At 50.4% G+C, this 15731-nt stretch overlaps 1 long non-coding RNA gene and 1 pseudogene across 2 annotated transcripts in view; both read left to right on the plus strand.

Moving 5' to 3' along the window:
- LOC132665400 (uncharacterized) overlaps positions 1 to 15731 on the plus strand; it is a 308217-nt gene that overhangs the window by 56039 nt on the left and 236447 nt on the right. The window lies entirely within an intron of this gene.
- Positions 2335 to 2485, plus strand: LOC132666164 (U2 spliceosomal RNA; annotated as a pseudogene).

A 15731-nucleotide genomic window follows, 5' to 3' on the forward strand; every position in this document is an offset into this window, starting at 1 on the left:
GTATATATATTATATAGTATATAATATACAGTATATTATATGTATATATAGTATATAATATATAATGTATATACTATATACTATATATATTCTATACTATAGTACATATATTATATATAATGTATATAATATATAGTATATATTATATATAATGTATATAATATATACACTATATATATACTATATACTTACACTATATATATATACTATAGTATATAGTATATATATATAGTGTGTATATATATATACACTATATATATAGTATACAGTATATATAGTATATAGTATACTATAGTATACTATATATATAGTGTATATATATACACTATATATATACACTATATATATACTATATACTATAGTATATATATGGTATATATTATAGTATATATTATATATAGTATATATATATAATACACTATTACACTCTCCAGATGGCTAGGAAATTAGAAGCAAAAACGATTGATTACTGAGTGCACAGATGCCCCCCTCATGGGCCTCAGTTCCTCCCAGAGCCTGCCATTGAGTTGGAGATGGGGCCACCAACTCATAGCTCACCTGGCTTCACTACACGCCTGTTTCTACATCTGTTAAATGGGCTTAATAATAGCCAGGGTGTTGTGGGCCGGATGAGGTAACGTTTGGACAAGTTCTTTGAGACGCCTTGGATGAAAGGTGCCAGAAAAGTGCCAAGGGTTATTAAGGCGGAGACATATGCTGTGCCTAATTTAGGATTCCCCGTATTTTCCTACTTGGCAGAGGCCACGGTGATCACGGACTCAGAAAATATTTGCCAGGGCGGGCAATACCCCCAACGTCAGGCTTGAGCCGTGACAGCAGAGGGGATGGGTTGCGGTGGCTTTTCCCGGGAACGTCGCCTCATTTCTTGCTGGTGGTCTGTCCTCCCACGTGATCCCGCGGATGCACGGCCCTTGGCTGGGGCTGAAGGCTGTACGTGGAGGGGAATACGGGATGTGTGGAGGCTCCGCGGAATGGCTTGACCCCAATACGGTTCAGCCCCTGTGGGGAAAGATGGTGACGGTTGTGTCTTTAGCCGTCCCACGAGCCTGGAAATCAAGCAAGTCGGGAGCAGGTGAATTTAATAGCTACCTCTGAGTGGAATAGATGGGTGATGAATAAGTTTTACACAGTTGTGCCCGCCCCATCTCAGAAAGGTGCAACCTCGGTGGGAGAACTAAAAAAGCCAAAAAAGAAAATAATAAAAGATCCCTCTCATCGTTCTGCTTCTCTTTTCATCATGCTGTCCAGTTACACAGATGATTATTTATTTTTGTTAACGTTTATTTATTTATTTATTAAAAAATTTTTTTTCCAGTGTTTATTTATTTTTGAGAGACAGAGAGAGACAGAGCATGAGCAGGGGAGGAGCAGAGAGAGAGGGAGACACAGAATCCGAAGCAACTCCAGGCTCTGAGCCATCAGCACAGAGCCTGATGCGGGGCTCGAACTCATGAACGGTGAGATCATGACCTGAGCCGAAGTCAGACACTTAACCGACTGAGCCACCCAGCTGTCCCGATGATTATTTTTAAATAGACTTTTAATTTTAGAACAGTTTTATTTATTTTTTTTTAAAGTTATGTATCTTGAGAGAGGGAGAGAGAGCGCACGAGTGGGGGGAGGGGCAGAAAGAGAGAGAGAGAGAGGGAGAGTGAGAATCTCAAGCAGGCTCCGAGCTGTCAGCACAGAGCCCCATGTGGGGCTCGAACTCACAAACCATGAGATCATGATCTGAGCCGAAGTTGGACGCTCAACCGACTGAGACACCCAGGCGCCCCAATTTACTTACTGTTTTTAAAGTTTATTTACTTTGAGAGAGACAGAGCATGAGTAGGGAGGGGCAGAGAGAGAGGGAAACAAACAGAATCCCAAGCAGGCTCCGTGCTGGTCAGTGCGCAGAGCCCGATGTGGGGCTCGAACCCATGAACTGTGAGATCATGACCTGAGCCGAAATCAAGAGTCAGACGCTCAACCGACTGAGCCACCCAGGCGTCCCTAGACTAGTTTTAGATTAACAGATAATTGTGAATGGAGGGTTGCCATATATCCCATGCCCGCTTTCTCATAACATTCCGTCTCATGTTGATATAGTACCTTTCTTGTAGTCTGTGAACCATTACGGGTGTATCATCATCACTGAGGTCCATACTTTATTCAGATTCACTGATTTTCCCTAACGCCCATTTCGTGTCCCAGGGTCAACTCCGGGGCAACACATTACATTTAGTTGTCATGTCTCCCTAGGCCCGTTGACAGTCTTCCACACTTCTCTTCTTTTGGATGACCTTGATGGTTTTAAAGGAGGGCCAGTCCATCGTTTCTCGGCCTTTTGGCCAAGATCAAGCGTAGTATCTGTTCTTATCAGTTTAAGGGAGCGCTAGTCAGCGATTTCGTAGACTCTCCCTCAATTGGGGTTTGGAGGATATCTCTCAGTTGAGAATCTCAAATGATTTTCTCATGATTAGACTGGGGTTATGGGTTTGGGGCAGAAAGGCCACATAAGAGGTCAGTTGCCGTGCTCATTACACCCCATCAAGGGTATGACCACGTAGCATATTTCTCCCTGTAGTGGAGGGAGCTGCCAAGTGCCATCGATTTTCACCCAACCTGCACCTCCTTGCTTAATCTCCTGTGCACCCAGTGCCTTCCTGGTTATAATTCTTTAAGGGAAGGGAATGGGTTGATTGGTTAGCATAAGCCTGCTAGTTTTCTTGGATGCTCTACTCCTTACATTAATGAAGACACTGACACTAGACGCGTTCCTTTTTCCCCGGAGAATTTGGACTTTGCATGCATGACTCTAATTCCCCTCAACAAATATTGGTGGCGTGCCTCCACCAATGTGACAGGCACCGTACTCGAACCTGTTTGCTTAGGGGCGCCTGGGTGGCTCAGTCGGCGAAGCGTTCGATTTCGTCTCAGATCACGTTCTTGCGGTTCGTGAGTTCAAGCCCCATGTCGGCTGGGTGATGACGGCTCGGAGCCTGGAGCCTGGAGCCTGCTTCGGGTTCTGTGTCTCTTCCTCTCCATCCCCGCTCCCCCCCACCCCCAACCCATGCGCTGTCTCTCTTCTCTCTCTCTCTGAAAAATAAACATTGACAAAAATTAAAAAATATTGAAAAAAAGAACGTGTTTGCTAAGTAAGACCGAGATGGCCACATCCCCAGGGAGCTCACAGTCTCCCCAGAGAAGGTTGTCATGGCTGCCTTTGGATGCATGATTTGCTGAACAGTTAAAATGTCATCAGGAGACGCCTTCCCTGCTCTTCACTGGCACGCGGTGCTGGAGTGAACAGGAAGCCCCTTGTGTCATTTACAGTCTTGGTGTCCTTTAATAGTGACAGAGGAAAAGAGGCCCACCTATGAAAGATGGTGGGCATCTTAGATAAAGGGGCCATCATCACTGACTCCTATCGGAGGAGACACAAAATTAGAAACAAAACTAGTTTCCGATTCAGCTCCTGACTTCATCTGCCCTCCTGCCTTACTGGACAGTGTGATACACGCCTCTGTCTACCTCGGTTCACTCCATCAGACTTGCTGTCTTTCTGGCATAACTGAAGTTTTACTCTCGTGCTCCCATGAAAATGCACTGCAGTATCTTCATCCGTCCGGCTATTTCATTAGCCAGCTCACGGGTCATTGGTGGAGGTGCTTTGCTGCTGGATGAGGATTTGCAAAGCCTTTCACCCGATCAGGACGCTGGAGGGATTTTCCCTGGAGCTGGGAAGACCGGCTCAGGAAGGATGCTGCAAAGTGTGAAAGTGCTCCAGGCACGCTGGATCCAGACCTTCGTTCTGTGATGTGGCCTGGTGCCCAAGTCTTTCTTCAGCTATCAGATAGGAATAACCCCCTCCATTTCATGGAATCTATAAAAGGTAATGTATTTGTAAACTGCAAAGTCCTCCAGTAATGGAAAAGAAAGTGGTTTGGAGAGTCACCAGATGGGTGGCGAGGACTTTGTCTTGGTCGCACTTTGCGCAGTGCCTGCGCCTGGCAGGATGTCAATTAATGCACGCTAAATGAATAAATAAATGAACGGAGATGGATGGATGAATGGAGGAGTGAATGGATGGATAGAAGGATGGATGGATGGATGGATGAATGAATGGAGATGGATGGATGGATGGATAGAAGGATGGATAGAAGGATGGATGGATGGATGGATGGATGAATGGAGATGGATGGATGGATGGATGAGGGAATGGATGGATAGAAGGATGGATGGATGGATGAATGAGTGAATGGATGGATAGAAGGATGGATGGATGGATGGATGGATGAATGAATGGATGGATAGAAGGATGGATGGATGGATGGATGGATGGATGAATGAATGAATGAAGATGGATGGATAGATGAGTGAATGGATGGATAGAAGGATGGATGGATGGATGGATGGATGAATGGATGGATAGAAGGATGGATGGATGGATGAATGAATGAATGAATGAAGATGGATGGATAGATGAGTGAATGGATGGATAGAAGGATGGATGGATGGATGGATGGATGAATGAATGGATAGATAGAAGGATGGATGGATGGATGGATGGATGGATGAATGAATGGAGATGGATGGATCGATGAGTGAATGGATGGAGAGAAGGATGGATGGATGGATGAATGAGTGAATGGATGGATAGAAGGATGGATGGATGCATGGATGAATGAATGAATGAATGGAGATCGATGGATGGATGGATGGATGGACGGACAGATGAATAATGAATGAATGAATAAATGAATGAATAAGAGTAATCATCAGAGCCCTCCTACAAATGAATCTTTTCTCTCCAGCTCCTTGTGATTAGAGGAGGGCAATCATCCCAAATTTGGCTTCTGCCTTACAACTGTTTTGTGGCTTTGAACCAGCCAACTAACCTGTCAGTTGCCTTGCTCATAAAGGAATGATAATGACATCTTCTTTGGGGGCTGGTGGTGTAGTGGGTGTTGAGAGAATTAATTGGGTGGTGGTAAACGGCTTTGAGATCTCCAGATGAAAGGTGCCGTCGCGGTGAGCTGTTATTAACCTTGTTACGTTGGGTTTCCTCTCCCTGCTTCTGCCTCCTCAAGAGTGACTCCTCTCAGCCTCCAGGGGACTCATGGTGCCCCAGAAGCAAGTTTCACTTGGAGAAGGAACCTGTCTTTCATTGGACTGACTCTTCCCTGGGGTCATTTGGCAGAAGGCTCCCAGGTGCGAGGGATATAATCCTAGGAACTTGGCTGTCCTGCCTCATTTCCCTCCAGAAGGATTGATCTTCCCAAATGCCAGCCAGGTGCTGCAGTACACAGCAGCCTGAACACAGCCTTTTTCCTCTTCCTGGCGTGATAAAAGGGGGGACCCCTCTAGATCCTATTTTCAGGGATCTCACCTGCTGGTAAGGCCAGGCCTTAGAACTAGGGAACAGGTGTTTACCATCTGGTGGCCCAAGAGATGTGGGATTCATTTACAGCCGGGACCAGATCACAGCCTCCCTCCTTTCCATATGTGGTACCCCAGGATGAAGGCATGAGATACGTGTGTCTTTCCATTTATGCCTTTCTGAAAGAGGACAAATGTCACAGGCAATGCTGACCGTGCAGGATTTGGGGGAAGATTTCATTCATTGGTGCTTTTCCCCTCCTCCTCCTCCTCCTTTTAATTTGAGAGAGAGAAAGAGAGACAGAGAGGGAGAGTCTTAAGCAGGCTCCATGCTTAGTGCAGAGCCTGATACGGGACCTGATCCTGCAACCCTGGGATCATGACCTGAGCTGAAATCGAGAGTCGGACGCTCAACCGACGGGGCCACCCAGGCGCCTCGTGAATTGGCGCGTCTTAAAGTGTCTTCCTCTACATCCGAGGCTGCTCCTGGGATTCCTTTTGCTTCTAAAGAGTCCGGCTTTGTTCCTTGCCCTTCCCATCCCAGCAGACATCAAGTTCCCAGATCCAGAAGAATGGACACAAGCCTGCCCTCATTTTGGACCCCCGTGGCCCGTCACTGTCCAAGGATAGACTTTCTTGTGCTTCCTGGATTCTGTCCCCTCTCTTCGATCTCCATCTGCCTTGCCCTGGATGAACCCACGATCTTTCCCTCAAGACGATGGCAACAGCTCCCTGGGTGTTCTCGCTTGGCCATGTTCTGCCTTCTTCTCTGGAGAAGACAGAGAGGTCTTATGAGACCAGTCAAATCAACCTGCTGTCCCACTTAATGCTCTCCAGGGCCTTCCCAAAGGGAGTAGATGACTTCCCAAAGCAGCAGCATTCTGCACAGCGCTTCCTCTCTCTCCACTCGGGGTTCCCTCTGATCTCCCTCTCCCCCTTCCTCTTTTCCTGTCCCCTCCTCTTTGTCTATTCTTCTTCTTCCCCTTTGGTTCTGCCAATCTGCTTATCTCCCTCTCTTTACCCCTCACTCATCTTTCTCATGGAGGCCTCTTGGACTGACATGGCAGAGAATCCCATATCTGTCACCACCACCTCTTGGTGTGGGGCATTGGGACACCAGGAGAAGAGGCTCTATAATGCATCCTTCACCATTGCCATAGCCACGCTTTAGGGGGAGCCACTGAAGTTACCAACATCTGGTTTGCCCAGGTAGTTCTGATCGGAGAGTGACCTTGGATTGCCCCCACTTTCCTCTGTCTCCATTCTTTTCGCCAGGAACATGGCACCTTCAAAGGGTGTCTTGTCTCTTCAGAAAGTTTCATAACTAGGCTTTCTCTATCGTTGTAGAACCTTATTCTCTGAGAATGGAAACTGGTCCTGTTGTTCCTTGACTGTAAATTTTTTATGGGGAGACCATATTTCGTACACGTTTACATCTTCCACAGGGACAGTCCAGTGGCTGGGACATCATTGGAGCTCAACACCTGTTTGTTGAATTGGATGGAGTGGGGAAATGATCTCCTCCAAACTGGGGTATTTTAGACTAAATTCCCTCTGGTTTTTACCCCTCTCTCAATGGGTCTGATTAGTCCAGAGCCAAAAGGGAGCTTGAGACCTCCTTTGCTCGGGGTAGGACAATTCTAGGCTGCTTGATCAATTGCTTGATTGTCCTGCTCAAGATGTCTTGAGGGGGAGTGTTCACAGATTTGCTCAGCTGCCCTTTGATGTGTTTTCTCTTTGGCCCTGAGTATGTTTTTTCTAAATGTCCATTCATACCTGTCTTGTCTTCAACTTTAAATCTGCTTCTTGTTTGCATGTGGGGAGTGACTTCTTAGAATCTTTCCCTTAAAATGATTCCCGGGGTTGAAGACAGCAGCTGAGATTTTCGTCTCCTTTTATTTCTTCTGACTACCAGCCTCTCAACATAAAAGGGAGAGCTGGCTTCTGTTTTTGGCCCAGCCCCCAGTTCACCTTGAGCACATCACTCCTCCTCTAGGGTTTATTTTCTCGTGTTAACTTAAAGGCTGGGTGAGAGTAGGGTCCCATGAGCTATGGCCCACAGCTTGTGTGTGCAAATAAAGTTTTATTAGCACATAGCCGCAGCCACTGGCTTCCTGATCATCTGTGGTTGCTTTGGCATTGCAAGGGCAGAGTTGAGAACTGCTTCATTTGCTCTCTGGTCCTTTATAGAAAAAGTCTGTTGACCCCTGGAATAGAAGGTTGGTTAAGGCCCTTTTAGTCGGAACGTTCATACCATGATGTTTATTTAGCTAGTGCTACTAAGCTTGTCCCATAGGCAGGCATGGCCCCATTTGTGCCGTAAGTGCTGCTGACGTTCCTGGATGTGACTGAGACGGTCCCTCCCCGGCATCAAACAGCATCGAAATCCATCCTGAGCAAGTTCCTGCCTTTCTGTTTCTGTCTCACCGCTTCCGGGTACATCTGGAAGACAGGCACTGGCTGGTTCTAGAATGTTCTAACATGCTCATCCCTGGCTCATTTCTTTAGACGTGGCCAGCTGGACCGCAATCCTACTGCTCTGCCCCCACTTTACAGGTTTATAATCCCTTATGTGAAATTCCAAAATCCATAATTCTCTGAGACTAGATTGTTTTTTCATACATCATGTGATGGCCATAATGAACCCAAGCAGCCATGAGATTATTGATAGCCTTTTTTAAACCCAAATTAATGTGAGTGTTAAGCTGCAGAAGTATGAATGCGTTTAATCCTGGGTGCAGTCCTGGGGGGGGTGTGTGTGTGTACCGCGTTCCGTTTCCAAAGTCTGGAAGTTTCTGAATTCTGAAACACGTCTGGCCCTGGGCTGTTGGATTACGGATTGTGGACCCGTAGTGATTTTTATGGTTGCCCCTTATTTACGGCAAGCGTTTAAAAGTGTTCCCTGTGAGTTAATTTCAACAAGCAAATGAACAAAAGGGGCACCAAGTAAATAAGAACGAGGAGCACTGAGATCTGGCTTAAGCGTAGCGTGGTACCAAAGGGATAAAAGTTTAGGAAGCCCTGTCCTGCAGGGTATTTTCCATCCCTTTAATGGCCCCTCAACTCTTTCTTCTCGTGCTTTTTCTACTCTGCTCTGCCGTCACCAAGCCGTTCCTTTAGTGTCTCCAAACCCAGAGCATCTCTGCGTGATGGTTAGTTAATGAGCAATCCTGTCTTACCCATAAAACAATATGTGGCACCAAGAGCTCGTTTGACATTCCCGACACTTGCGGAGACCAATCTCGGGGTCACCCAGGACCCCGGCGGGACCGAGTTTCGCTGCAGAACCGGGCTGGGGGCAGGAATCGGGAATCTCAGAGGTCAGGGTCCTGGGGGTGGGTGGTGGGGAGGGACGGTGGCTTTGGGGCCGGACTCACCCGAGGGCTGTGTTCTGAAAGGGGCTGGTTTGACCCTTTCCAAGGGCAGTATCCCTGGCCTTAAGTAGTTCTTAAAACACCAAACAACATTAGCTCCCACAAATGAGGGAAGTTTAAATGTAAACCCGGTTATAACCAAGAGTGACTAGGCGGCCAAGGTGCTATAAAGAAATGATGTTATTATGTCCAAGGGATGCCATTAAAACTCTGTTTACAAACCAAATATGCCAGAGAATGGGTCAGGGAAAGAATTATTAGCAAGAAGCTATTTGATCTCTTTTATGATCCAATGAGTCATAACGTTAGCTCCATGCTCTAGAAGGTGAACGGTGAAAACCTCAAGCCTGTTGATTTATAAACAGGCCCAGAATTCCCTGTTCTTTAACCTCAGATGCCCTCTTAAGTGTGACTTACCCTAAATCAAACGTGACATCAGATGCCACTGGGCCTCTCCCTCCTCCCGAGAGGTAATTGAGGAGTTGATTGGCGTAGAGGGTGCATAAAATCCCCGTTCAAGATGATGGATAGCTGTGGGAAGGGTCAATGGCCAAGACTCGGAGACACAGCCTTGTTTCTACATGCCCCTTATCTGCAAGGCTGGAGGCTCCAAGGCTATCTTTGTTTCAGGGCCTCGGATTCTCAGCAGACCAAGGAGAGGGAGTCTCAGAGGTGGACGTACCGCTTTGCCCTGAGGGCCGTGGTTTGGGCCCCTCTCTTTCCCTCTATAAAGAGGTCATGAGGGGCAGGGCCAATCCGGGTTTTTCATTCGAACTCCACCCATTACTGGATACAACCCCAGGGCAAGTGATCTCAGCCTTCTGAGCCTCAGTTTCCACATCTGACAGATGACACAGCCGTGGCTTATTCCGTGCCCTCGACACCGTGCTGAGCTGCCTTATACGTGCCGTGTGCCAGCCCACGTCAGGCCTCGTGACAGTCAAGCCGATGTTATCATGACCTGACTGTGCGGAAGATGCCGTCCTGAGAACTTGACCTCGATTCATTCATTTGATCCTTATATTAACTCTCCGGGGTGCGCGGTGGCCGTGATGGATCCCACAGGAGCCGAACGCTGGATGGAGTCGGGGTGTAAGTGGTTCACCTGTGAGGCATCTGGAAGGATCACCAGGAAGTGAGACAGCAACACTGGAAAGGAAGCAAACTGGTCGAGCCACAGCCCCGGCCCCATAATATCCGGATCCCTCCCGTGGGCAACTGGAGGGAAGTCCCCAGAGGAATCTTCAGGAAGAATGCATAGAATGGGCCCCAGCGTTGTCTCACCAGAGGGGGGAGGAAGTTGGGGCCCTTATGTGTCAGCCCTAGTCCCATCATGAGGGGGCTCCTCCAGGAGCCTTTCCCTAACCTAGCATTCCCAGCCTGCCCCGTGAGCCGGCCAAGTGGATCCTGAGGGCCAAAGACATCCCTCAGGCGAAGAACCACAGGTGTTCACAGTTGGAAGCCATTGGGTCAGCCTGCATGGGAATGGTGTCCAAAGGCACGGGCTTGACCCCACAGTGTCTACTACAGGTCTATGCGAGGGATGAGAAGACCGAGCCACAGACAGGTTGGGGTCTTCCCAAAGGCTCCCCACCTGGCAAGTGAGCTAGCCGGAGTCTGTATCTGCTCGTCATCTGACTTCGGGACCCACAGTAAAGCTTCTGGTCCGCACGTCCCAACGCCTCCCAGAAGGTATCGCTCACCCATTTCGCAGACAAAGAATCGGGCGTTCAGAGGGGTGAACCGACTCTGTCCCCCGGCAAATTAGCGACTGAGCCAGGATGGAAAGTTGGCTCCCATTGGCTTCAAAGTCAAGGCCAGCCTCAGCGTGCCGTATTCCTTTGGCCTGCCGGGGCTCCCCCGAGTTGGCCCGGCTCGGAGCAGTGTCCCGATACCTCGAACCAGGCGACAGGGGCAGGCCCGAGGTTCACGCTGTCTCCTTAGGTCGGCATCGTGGCTGGAGGCGAGGGGAGCCGTTGTGGGCACTTCGCCGGTGAGCCCACGCCCCAGCAAGGCTCTCTCCGAGGGGCTGACTCATGGCTCTTGTCCCGTCCACGCTGGCTCTGGTCCCTAGATGCTGCCTGACTCAGCTCTGATTGCTTCCACCTCCTGTCTTCACCCAGGTTGTCCGTATGCTCTTTGGGCACCATCAAAAAGGATGCACCTCTGAAGCACGGCTGGCATGAAAGGCCGTAATTATGTGTCCTAAAATGGAATCTTTGAGGCCGTTAAGCAGAAACCCTACCTCCCCTTCAAGGAACGGTACGGATGCTTAGAAAGTCCCCCCGGACCCACGAGCACCCCGGCAGAGAGGGCGGATCGCTGCATTAGGAAACCACACGGCGCTTACAGGCGCCCCCGACGCGCTGCGGTTTTCTGGTCCGGTTGGCTAGACCGTGCCCGGGCCATTCCCGGAGCAGTTTGTCACTGTACTTACGACTCACATCACACCCCCCAGTCTGCCTGTTCCCCCCGCAGAGCCAACAGCCTGGCCCTTTTCATGCAAAGCCAGCAAACACAGACCGCCGGCCGAGCTGGAAACCGCGCAGTCTCCCCAGCCTCTCCCTTCTTGCAGAAATAATAAATGATAATGGCACTGAGATGGACGGGGGCCTGGTGACGACAAGAAAAAGCCAGCATCTCCCAAGCCCCGGGCTGGGAGAGGAGGCCAGGCGTGGGCACGCGTAGCCTTGGTGACCTCGGGCGCGTGCCTTCCTTTCTCTGGGCCTCCTCTGCGTTCTCCTCCACAGAACGGCAATGCTGGGCTAGAAATGAACCTGAAGTTCCTTTTCAAAGTTCGGGGCTCGTGTTAGTTTTCTGGGGCTGCCGTGACACAGAACCACAACCTAGGGGGGCTTCGAACAACTGAAATGTATTCTCCCGGTTCTGGAGGCCGCAGGCTGACATCACGGCATCTGCAGGACCATCCTTCCTTGCCTCTTCCAGCCTCGGCCGGGCCGGCGATGCTCGGCATTTGGCTGCACGGCTCCAGCCTCTTGCCTCCGGCTTGGCACGGTCTTCTCCCCTGAGTCTGTCTGTCTGTCTGCTTGTGTGCGGATACCTTTCAGTCATATTGCATCAGAGCTGATCCCACCCCCGCACGGCCTCGTGTTAACTTGACCACGTCGGCGAAGACCGTGCCTCCAGATGAGGTCGTCCTGACGGCGACTAGACCCTTCCATATCCTTTTCTTGGGAGGCCACCACTCAACCCCTAGCAGGTCTCAGTGAGTGCCTTCCTAGTGAATGGATTTAGGGAGGTGCCTCTTTGGAGATGTCAGTCCTGGCGGCTGTGGTCATAATCAATGCCGCCAGGCCACGAGCTAGTGGCTTCGGCGCCTGCTGTGGGGAACTCTCAACTTGGTAAGTGGGGAGACAGGCAAGTAGACATTTACACTATAGCCTGAAGCAGGGTATCGGCCTGTGCAGGTTGTATGGGAGGCAAAGGCCTGCGCGGTCACAGAGTGCTGAGGACCGTCTACCGCCGGCTTTGTCGGCCTTGGTTCCGGCTTTAGCTACTCTGCCGGGCTGATGCCTGTCCCTTCTTCTGACCTCAGGACCCCCTTCCCTGTGGGGCTCCTCCCTCCTCCGGGCTTTCCTGGAGTGTCCTCCCACCCATCTTCTCCCCCAGGATCGCCTTCTCTCTTCTTTCTGTTCTGGATGGCGGTCCCCTTGGGAAATGTTTCCATAAGTTAATTCAGATATTCACCCTTAGAGATTGTTTTAAATGTCTAGCTTTGGGGAACACCTTGGCTTCCCAGAGCAGGTGGCTGGAAGGCGGGCCCTGAGAACATGGCACCAGAGCGGTCTGGACTAGGAGAACGGGGCTCTCCGGGGAGTTGGGTGGGGGAGGGGGTACTTGGCTTGGCTCGCAGTGGCTGATCCGTGCTGAGGGCTAGAGTGGCCTGCGTGACCAGCTTGGGAATATTCGACTAACTTCTTATGGGACCCTGGATAAGTCCCTCCCTCCCTCAGCCTCTTTCTGTCTGGACTCTGGCATGTTGGTCCCTACTAGCCTCCCCTGTACTGACTTCAGCAATGGTGGGAAAGGGCTCCAGCACCCCATCCTCACGTCAAGCAGAGGACCCTCCGGTTAGGGAGGTGATTTGAAATCCTCTAGAGGACTTCAAACTTGCATGCTGGATCACATCTTTTCGCTTTCATGTATGACGAGAGAGCGCACGGCGTCTAAGAAAAGAGAGAAGCGGGCCAAAGTCGGCAGTGGACCAACGCGGCACATTGAGGAGAAGCTTGGTTCCTAGTGGGTGGTCTTCTGGCCAGCACATCCCTCGGGGCAAAGTCCCGTGCCTGTGTGTGCCAGCTTTGCAGGCAGGTGGCCCCGGGGGACCTTGCGCCCAGTTGGGAAGGGTGTGTGTGCGCGTGTGTGTAATCTTTTTTACCCCACACTGGGGATAGGTATGAAATGTCTTACCAGTTACAGCAGCCGCCGCTTACAGAGCACCTGTCATGTGCTAAGTGCTGTGCTTAGTGCTTCCCCAGGGCTACCTCACTCGTGTCCCCCTGCAGTCCCGGGAGTGAGTAGCCTTACTGTTCCCCTGCTGGACACATGAAAACTGGATTTGGTGAAGTTGGTGACTTGGCCGAGGTCAGCCTGCTTCTCAGCGGCTGCACCCAGATTTGAACCCACGTCTGTCTGGTTCCTAAGCTTGTTCTTCTAACCACGATGCACCCTGTGTGGAACCAAAAGAAGCCCCGAAAGACCGAGTCAGGGAGCTTCCAAGTTGTCATGTTGTTGTCCTGCTGTTTATTTGTTTCTTGGGGGAAATTTTTGTTCTCTAATAATATGATTTGCATGGATTTGAATGCATTAATCAGAGGGAAAGGGAGGAAGCTCTGGTTAAAGCAATGGTCGGGGGGGGCCGGGACTGGGTGGCCTGACCCTTTCTTGAATGTTTCAGGCTCAATACAGTTTGTAGATCAACCTTTCCTTCCTCCTTCCCTGGCCCCTCCCTCCCTCCCTCCCCTACCCCCTCCCTTTTCCTTATCTCCCTCCTCATCCCTGCCTCCCTCCCTTCTCTTCCCCTCCCTCCCTCCCTCCCTCCCTCCTTTGGTTTCTCTCCCTTATTTTCTTCTACCTTTCCTCCCTTCTCTTTTCCTCCTCCTTCTTCTTCCTCCTCTCCCCTTCTTCCTTTCTCCTCTTACTTCTTTTAACAGTCTCTCAGTTAAGGAAACTTGCAGAGGAAAGAAAACTTACCCAAGGTCTTTGACTCTCCATCCAGTGCCCCTTCTTGGGCACCATCAGCCCAGAAATGGCTTTTCTATGGTTGTTGGGAGGGGGAAGGAGGAAGCCCAGGGTCCGAGGGAAGCGGCTAGGGGACTGTGATGCTCTATTTCCTTGCAGATTTTCACTCTGTGTCTGTTTTGAAGCAGACCCCAAAGCCTCCAGGGGGTGGGTTGCTCCTTTCCTCTCCTCGCTTCTTTTCATCTTTTTATTCCATGTGGTTTCCTTTTGTCTCCTTTTCTCCCCATTCACAGAAAATCTTCACCTATGGACAAGTTAGTTTCACGGGGGGGGGGAACACAGCAACGTGTTCTTATAGGGGGCTCCTCGCGCAGACATGCTCATTTCGTCTTCAGAGCCACCCTGGGGGGGGGGTGTGTTCTGCTTTGTCCCCATTTTACAGATCAGTGAGCTGAGGCTCAGAGGTAAGTAACTTGCCCAAGGCATACTGGGGCTATTGGGAGAGCTGGGACGCGAGCCTCGATCATGTGATCTCTTAAGCGCTCTCTTCTGTAGCCCCTCCGGATATTCGGAATTGAGTGAGGTGAATTTAGGATGTGGAGACCGCTAGGCTCTGGGGAGAACAGGGTCAGACTCTCACCCAAGAAGAGCTTTGCTGGAATGTTAATCTGGAGAAAACTCCCAGGTGGAGGCATTTCTTGGATTTGGCATCACCATCAGAGTCACCGGAGCGCCCTCCCCTCCCTCTGCCCCCGCAGCCCCTGCCCCACATCATCTTGGTGGCTGGCAAGTTCTTTCAAAATTTTTGTCTCGTGCAACAAACATGTTTGGGAGAGCAGGACGGCACCCACGAATTCACGTAGCGCATAGTTGGTATTCAGGGAGGATGTGTCGCTGCATCGACGACACACAGAGAATGCTTCTGGCTCTTTCGGGGCTGTTTCCGGGAGCTCCTGCACCATCTTGCAGGTCCTGTCCTTCGCTGCTACACCTGCAGAGCCTGGCCTTTGGGCTCATAACTGCCCCTTACCCTGTTCAGGGTAAAGACAACTCTTGGACAACCCAGTCTTTCCCCCGTGGTTGTCAACCAATCCTGCTCTTGCCCCGCTTTGACAAATGAGACGTCGGTCCCGAACCAACTAAAACCTAACTCCCTCAGCCGCTGCGTCATGACTTTGGGCAAGTCGCTTACCCTCCCTTCGCCCCAGTCTCCCCATCTGTAAAAGGGGAACCATTACGGTTCCTACCTTCTAGCCCCAAGGATGGGACAGAGTCGGTGCCGCGTTCGACATCGGGAAGCGCTTTATAAATATCGTGTGGGTTACCACTGCTATTGTTTTTATTATGTAGGTGCTAAATCATACCTCCTCTGCCCCAAAGATTCAGTTCTCGTGGGAAAGATGGCTCCGTGAAGGATGACTCTCGGTCTTCCTTCCCACACATACGGTACACGGTGCTCCCTTGAACTTCAAAGAGAAGTCGCCGCCAGGAAGTCTTACTGCGCGAAGCGGGTGCAGCAGGCCGAGGGTTGGCCTGCAGAAGGGGGCTCTGGGCAGCTGTTCGATATCACACGGGGGTGGCCGAGACTTCAGGGATGGGCCTGTTTACTCCTTGCAGACCATGTCTCCAACGGATTTGGGGAGGGATGGGAAGGACGCTCAGGGTCAACCTTCACTTTTGCAGTTGTTTAAATATCTATTATCAGGCCACCGAGGCAGACTGGGGCGAGGGCGAGGAGCTAGAGATGTCTCGGAAGATATGCCGCGTAGC

The sequence above is a fragment of the Panthera onca genome, chromosome D3 (assembly GCF_046562875.1).
Source record: "Panthera onca isolate mPanOnc1 chromosome D3, mPanOnc1 haplotype 2, whole genome shotgun sequence".
NCBI classification, from domain to species: domain Eukaryota; kingdom Metazoa; phylum Chordata; class Mammalia; order Carnivora; family Felidae; genus Panthera; species Panthera onca.